This window comes from Megalopta genalis, chromosome 5, assembly GCF_051020955.1.
Source record: "Megalopta genalis isolate 19385.01 chromosome 5, iyMegGena1_principal, whole genome shotgun sequence".
NCBI lineage: Eukaryota > Metazoa > Arthropoda > Insecta > Hymenoptera > Halictidae > Megalopta > Megalopta genalis.
In genome coordinates, this window is record NC_135017.1 from 28,748,513 (window position 1) to 28,756,021 (window position 7,509).

A 7,509-nucleotide genomic window follows, 5' to 3' on the forward strand; every position below is an offset into this window, starting at 1 on the left:
TTGGTAAGGTGCGCCATATAAAAAAAAAATGCATGTTAATTCATACGTGAAAACCTGGCACCATAAGCGTAACCACATGTTTCACTCTTCCACATCTTTTTTTTTTACACGATGGTTGGAAGAAGATACCAACACTCATGGATGACGACGAATCGTCGGTCGGATTGTGGTTGAAGAAATTCGAAAACATCTTGAGGAGTACAAATACTCAAAAAAAAGTTAGGGATTCGAACCGTTGTATGGTCATTTGCAAACATGCGAACCAGGTATTTAGCGAGCTCATCTACACTGGCTGCTGTTATTTCGTATTGAAGGTTTAACTTTAAATTAGCATGGAATCGACACAATGGCACAATATTTTCTTTATTATTCAGTATATTTACTAGTCTCAGGTGCATTTTTTATTTAATTATTTGTTCCTTATAAAATTTATCCGAAACATTTTTATTTTGCACAAAGGATCGCAATATAATAATTACTCATCATTGCCACATAGCGGTGACCACTGAAAATTTGCGTTGGTTTGCAGCATAGGTTAAATATATTCTATCAATTATCCATCACTGTAGAAACGATAGTTTATTTATCGTAGACCTAGCATCTTTTTCAACGCATATTACACCGTTCGAGAGTTGGCAAGAGAAGTTCCTCAGTGGCAAACTTCAACCCTGAAGCATAGAAGGGTGATAGATACAGGGTAAATTAGATCGCGCAATTTTCCGTGGATTTAAAACACACCACAGTGTACAACAAAATTATAAATCACAACACTAAGCCGCTAATTACTCGGATTAGTGTAGTACTCAAACATTACTTCACTGTCCAATATACAGGAAAGTAAAGATTAGATTATCATCTCGAACATTAGATTATATTATTAATAAATAAATCAGATATAGCATAAAAATTTCGATATTCTGAACAACCCTAAATTGCTCGGAAAGTTTAATCTCGAAAATAAATAATAAGTAAATAAAAATAAATAAATAAATAAGATGTGCACAGATCTAGACAGAATTTTAAGTGTATAATCTAGCATCACGGAAAAAATATATAATATACAGTAGATTTTCGTGTCCCTGTTAGTGAAAAATAGATTTTCCTGTACTCGGGTATTCCTAACATTTTTCAACATACAAGATCTCCTGCGTAGTGAGGTCAGGTACTGAATACTACGGTTGAAGCCCCTGGGAAAAATATATAAAATATGAGAGGCGAGGCACGTTCACATAATTCCATCCTACTTTCCCTAATTCACGGAGACGTATCGTCTCGTCGACAATTTCAACGATTTGTTCGACACTTAGCAGATGCTAACGCGGTCAAGACATTAATAAAAAATTATTAAAAATATTTTGATCATATATATAATAATAATATAATATATATATAAACTAATGGTATAATATTTAATATCTGTGTTATGTAACATATGTTGATTTCCATCTACATTATAAAAATTTACATTATAAATTGAAATCAACATATGTTACATAACACAAATATTAAATATTATACCATTAGTTTAAACCAACAGTTTATTATTTAAAAATTTATTTACAATAAAAATTCCATTAAAAAGAGCTTGTTCATATTGATTCAATGAAGCTACATATTAAAAGTAAATAATAATTTATAATGTAAATAAAATTTATAAGTACCGTATTATATAAAGATATTACGATTCTTCAACTAAACACATTTCGTAAAGCTTTTACTAAATCTTTGCGTTTGTAGTATCTCTTCAGAATACAGCGTGTTCCATAGTTAACGCCCGGAAATGGATGATTCCTGAGGTCATTTGAAATAACTTTTTCCTTAGTGATCCGCGACTTTGTTTGTGAGTTATTAACGAAGAATACTTTGTTTGTGAGTTATTAACGAAAAATACTAAATATCAATGAGAGGCACGATATGCTGGCGCAAGACAGCCCAGTTACGCTGATTGGCTCGGCCGCCTAGCGCTAGACGAGCTCACCTCCCATTGGCCAGTGTTTTCCGTTAATAACTCGTAAACGAAGCCGCAGATTGCATTTTCGCTAAGGAAAGAGTTACTTGAAACGACTTTAGAAATCACCCTGTATAAAGTACACTGTAAAGTATGTAATTTGCTTTTTTATGACATTTTTGAGCATAGAAAACATCCAATGACAATATATTATGATTACAATTATTCAAGATATAGGAACACAAGAATCATAACAATAATTACTAGACTCTGGATCTTTATGCTATATACAAAACCTCGATTGCAACAAACAAAAGTTGCATAGCAATTCATTTTCATTCATAACGTTCTCAATAAATTGAAAATATTCTAGTAGTGTCGTCAAATTTCTACTCCGTATCTACTGTTTTGAATTCCACTTACGAACTTTTGTCATAAATGCATAAAATCCGTACTCGAAAATTATCATTTAATTAAAATTTTGATTTATTCTTGCCTTACTATATCAATTCCTCCGTAGTCAAACTTTCGAAATGATTGTTTAAAAAATGAGTTTCGCAGAAATTTCGCAAAAGTTTCGCAAGTTTATCATTAAATTACGAGCATTGTTACTTTACACCACAAACTGGTTTCCAAATGATTACAAAATATTAAAATTGACTAGAACGTTAGATTATTTCAGTTCTATAAAAATCATTAATAACCAAAGAGAACGAAAATGTATTCATTTTCAACTTCTCCAAGTCTACTTATTAAAACAATACACACACACACACACACACACACACACACACACACACACACACAAATCCCGTCGCTCGTATTCGTAACCAGCTTCTCGCAAACATGCTCGCGATAGGGATCCACGGGCGCCGAATTATTACTTCTAATCAGTGATTCAGGTACGCGAATGGAAAATAAAAACGGGGACCCGACAGAAAAGGTTAAATCACCCCGGGCCGGCTCTCTCCTGTTGTAGCCGGGCTGCTACAATAAAAAATTTAATCAAAATGCCCTCTTGGTAATTTACAGCTCGCCCAGTCTCAACCCTTTGGGTGGTGAGGGTCGCGAGGGAAGGGGAAAAGACGATCCTGCTTGCTTGAACGAAGGGTCTCCGGGACGATAGAGAGGAAAAGAATCCCGTAGGAGTCATAGAGGAGAGGCGACACAGGCCATTTGCTCGCTTGGGGGTCGTCCCCTGTAAAAAATAATACTTCTTGTCTTCGCTCATTTGCTGCTGTTAGCCCGGCTTCTCGCCAGTGGTCGCGTCACTCGCACTCTCACCTTCTCCCTCATCGCCTCGTAAATTACAAATTAGAACCGTCGACTTGGCTGTTTAACTGTTCGGGAAAGGGGCGGCTTTTAGTATGCCGCGAGTGACAGTGTTCAACTAAGTCGGCCTTTTACAGTTCAACGAAATGTATACAGAGAGTGATTCTAGTAACTAGGCCGAGCTGTAGCTCTGCTCCAAGTGAATCTATATAAGTCTTGCAAAGGAAACTAATACACTATTTAACAAGCTCCATTATTCTACAGTACGATTTTTTCACAAGAGCGTCGGTGCACTTGCAATGTGTAATTGCACTTCTTTTCAAATAGAATTGCATATTTGTTACAGATAGTTCGATTCTCTGTAATATTCTCGGTAAAAAGTTATTAGGGTACAATACCAAAAAAAATAATATTTTATAAAATATTTTACTTTGTCAACCTCTTGTCCTACAATATTGGTTTCGTGACGTAGATTCTGGACAGAGTTTAATGAATATATATGTAATTTAGTTCGCTCAAAAACCTAAATAATATTCAATTTTATTGTTGCTAATTATACAGCCATTTGGGAATACGTAAGCATACGATGATCATCAATATTTTTGTTCTTGCAGCAAATTACGAGTTACGATAGAAATTCTAATCACTGCAACCGTAAAAGAAATCGTAGGGCAAGGGTTTAACGAGAAGTACGATATTGTACGATGTTGCTATGTTGCATAGTTGTACTTTTTTCGCCGAGAAGCTGGACACAATTCATAACTTTATATGATTCTAGTATTATTATTCTGTATCACTGTCCGACAAAATCAAACTTCTTTTCCGATTTCCTATAGCCACCGTGAAATTTTTCATACCTCTATTGTTTAACAATATGTTTCAAGAGGTTCAACATTTTAAAAATTATTATTTATTTATGATCGACGTCGTTTTATATCTGTATTTTACACGATTTTATGATCATCAATATTAGCGGATAAATGAGCCAACAGTGCATTCTAATTTTACAAATTTTTTCAGATACATTAACAAATTAAGATAAATTATATTTACACTGTCCATCTCCGTAAAGTGGATTTGGTCATACAAGTTGCAACAAATACATACATACTATAAACAAATCATAAAATCGTGAAAAGAACTTTTCGTAAAAATACAAAAATATTGCGGAGAAACTACGCGTGTCGGCACTTTTTTAAAATTTGACGTTAATATATAGTTATTTAGGAGCAAAAGCAATTGATAAATTGTATGCCAGTATATATATATATATATATATATATATATATATATATTCGGGAAACTCTATCTTAGAGATTAGAACTTTCTAACGCGATATTACTTTTCATGCAATACCTCTCATTTTTGTCGAAAATTCTGGGTTATTACAAAAGCTCGTTCTTTTTTTTCAAAAACTGAGGGTGATGGAGCAATTTTCGGATTCTTGTTCGGGGAGTAAAGCTCTACAAGAATTTCATAGTGACTATAGAAAATCAAGAATCATGTCAGCCCGCGTATTCAGTATAATGCAATAAATTCGTCCCTTCTTCAATTATGTATTTAGAAAATAAGAATTCGCACGAAAACCCACGATCCAGAGCTATCGCTATTCAAGTAGTACACCGAGTCTCTAAATATATTTATGTTTAAAAATTACTCAATTAATTATTCAGCTCAATCATTGCCTCTATAAGAACACGTGAACGCGTCGAATCCTCCATAACCGATACGTGCAACGGAGATCATGCTCGTCGAAACGCTGCATAGACGCAATCGTATCGGTAAAATCGGCGATTACGCGTAACGGTTCTCCGGCTGCGCTAATTAAGAATAAAAAATCAAGTAGTGGAAGTATCATTGGAAACGATTACCCGGGAATCTACGCAATCGTTGCTCGGATCGGTTCCCCCCAGCTGTTCCGTAACGCGAAACTATAATAGAATCCCTAGTGGTAATACCCGGAACGTACGTAATCCCGTTTCGAAATTGCAACTTGTTACACGTCGCATGATTAAAGGGCAATGTCTATGCAACGCCGGATTAAAGACCGCCGGTCGCAGTAATAATTTATTTACAGCTCCGACTTACGATATCCTGGAACCATTAAGTAGATTCTCTGGAGAAAAGTTTGGCCGCGGCCTGGCCTACCTGGGGTACAGGTGTGAGTCGTAATAACATGGCGGGTGCGCCCTTTAACCTCTAATATCCCTACCTTCGCGCTGACTTCACTAACGCCGCCACAATCGGCCGCAGGTACACCGCAATCATCCTACCTCTGTATCAATCGCCAGTGGATTATTATTGCGGATACACTTAGCATTGCGCTTTCTCTCGATAACTTTTGGCAACGTGCGGCGAGAACTACGCCGGCTGCTCGGTCTAACGGTCTTCACGATACTTTGGTCGTTTGCGATAATGCAACGTGAAATAGTTACTTCCAAAAATTGCATTTTCACCCGTTTTATTAACATTAGAATCACGGACGATTGTCGTGTAGTCACTTCTACCGCAGGGGTCAAGGTGACTCTTTCTTTGAAATTAACAAGTAATTTAAGAAGAGACAGCATTTTATGGGTTTTTATGTATTTTCCTATTTTACGAGCTTATAAAATATAAACTGAATGATATAAATAATATAATAAATAAACTGAATGATATAGACAATATAATAAATAAATTGAATAATATAAATAACAATAAATAAACCGAATATAAAAATTTAAGAAGAGACAGCATATTATGCGTTTTTATGAATTTTCCTATTTTACGAGCTTATAAAATATAAACTGAATGATATAAATAATATAATAAATAAACTGAATGATATAAACAATATAATAAATAAACTGAATAATATAAATAACATAATAAATAAACCGAATATAAAAATAAACTGGAAACAAACTGAATAATTAGCGATAATAATAATCAGAGAAAGCTTGGACTATTTTTCTTTTTCTATGCAAACGTCGAAATCTTTCACCTTCACTGTCAGTATCGGATGACTCGCTTGTACTTTCGTTGTATAATGATGGACGTCCATTTTCACCGTCCATTACATCGCTGTCATCATAGTCGATATCAGAACTATTCTTAAAACTAATTGTAAAATTACCTTCGCCAATCGAGAGATTATTCATTGTAAAAAGAAGGTAACAATGCTATTAGATTTTGTTAATCTCCATGTTTCCTGGCATTTTAAAAATCTGCATATGATATAAGTGCATAAATATCCGTGGCCTTTGAGCACAAGAATCTCGTTCTTATTATTATTTATTATATGTTCTTGTTCGTTTTAGTTTCGTACGTGTAACAACGTTTACATTTAATTATAATTACGACTGTTTAAATAAAAACGCAATGGGTAACCCTCTAGCGAGCGAAATATTTTTCTTAATAATGAAATTCCCATCAAAGTGTGCACCGATTTCACATTTTTAATTTACAGTTGTGGGAATCGTAAGGATGTTGTTGGAAATGATTAAGTCAATTTCTTAATTACATTATGATTTCGACATTCTTATAAAGCAATAGACGTCAGTCGCTTTTAACAATCTTGGATCAGTATTAGCCGTATAGAAAAAGAATATTTATATTTATTATTATAACATATTTATATTCACTTTAATTCATAAATATCGCAAACGGATAAATCAAATTTTATTTCTATCTGAAATCTTTATCGTGAGATGAACTGGTTATTAAACAGCAAAAGGATAAGGTTCGTGTGTATGCATCCAAAAGTAGTTACTCAAAATTGTATTATATTCTAATTTTATAAATTTTATATTATTCGTTATTTTACATTTTAAAGAAACGCATAAAATTGCGATTGGGAAACAACTAACTTCAACATCGAAAATACAAAACAAAATGAATACATAATTAATATAATATAATACTAAGATAAAAAGTATTATATGTATAGGTGATATAATACTAGGATAAAATATTATACAGATAATATAATACTAAGATAAAAAATTATATGAAACCATATAAATCGACGTTAGGCGTAACAATTTCTTCTTCCTATATACCAAATGTTATTGTTAACTTGGAGATGTTAAAATGGACACTCTATATAGCATACGGCAGCTGATTTTGGATTCATTTTCGTAGCCATATGGTTCTCCTTTGCGACCTCGGCCTCTTTAAGAAATTTATTGTTATCGAAGTATATAGAACCTTCTTGAACCTTCATGGTTCTGTAAATCAATTTGGAAAAGTAGGAATCAAATAATTGACCAGTTTCGAGTCACTTATGATCTGTATCGTTACTATTGCGA